Consider the following 332-nt stretch of genomic DNA (forward strand, 5'->3'; position numbering starts at 1 on the left):
TGTTTTTTATTTGCTTCAGTTCCGTGGCCATGGCGGCTGGAAGCAGGTATCTGGGGTTTATTTATCTTCTATAATTGAAACTTTATTGCCTTTAGAGGAGGCAGTAGCTGGCTGGGAAGCTTGGTTTCCTCCATCATTGGGGCTGCCGGGGTCCAACCCCAGCAGGTCCAGGGGTCCCCAAAGGTGTGGACGGAGTCGGCAAAGAAGGAATGACACAGAGACAGCGTTCAGTTGATCAGCAGCCTAGCCAGGATCTCCAGCCAAGTTCTGGTTGGATCTCCAGAGAAGTTCTGCCGTTTATTGTCTTGTAACATCCGTATTTATACCAGTTG

This window comes from Myotis davidii, unplaced genomic scaffold (assembly GCF_000327345.1).
Source record: "Myotis davidii unplaced genomic scaffold, ASM32734v1 scaffold552, whole genome shotgun sequence".
NCBI lineage: Eukaryota > Metazoa > Chordata > Mammalia > Chiroptera > Vespertilionidae > Myotis > Myotis davidii.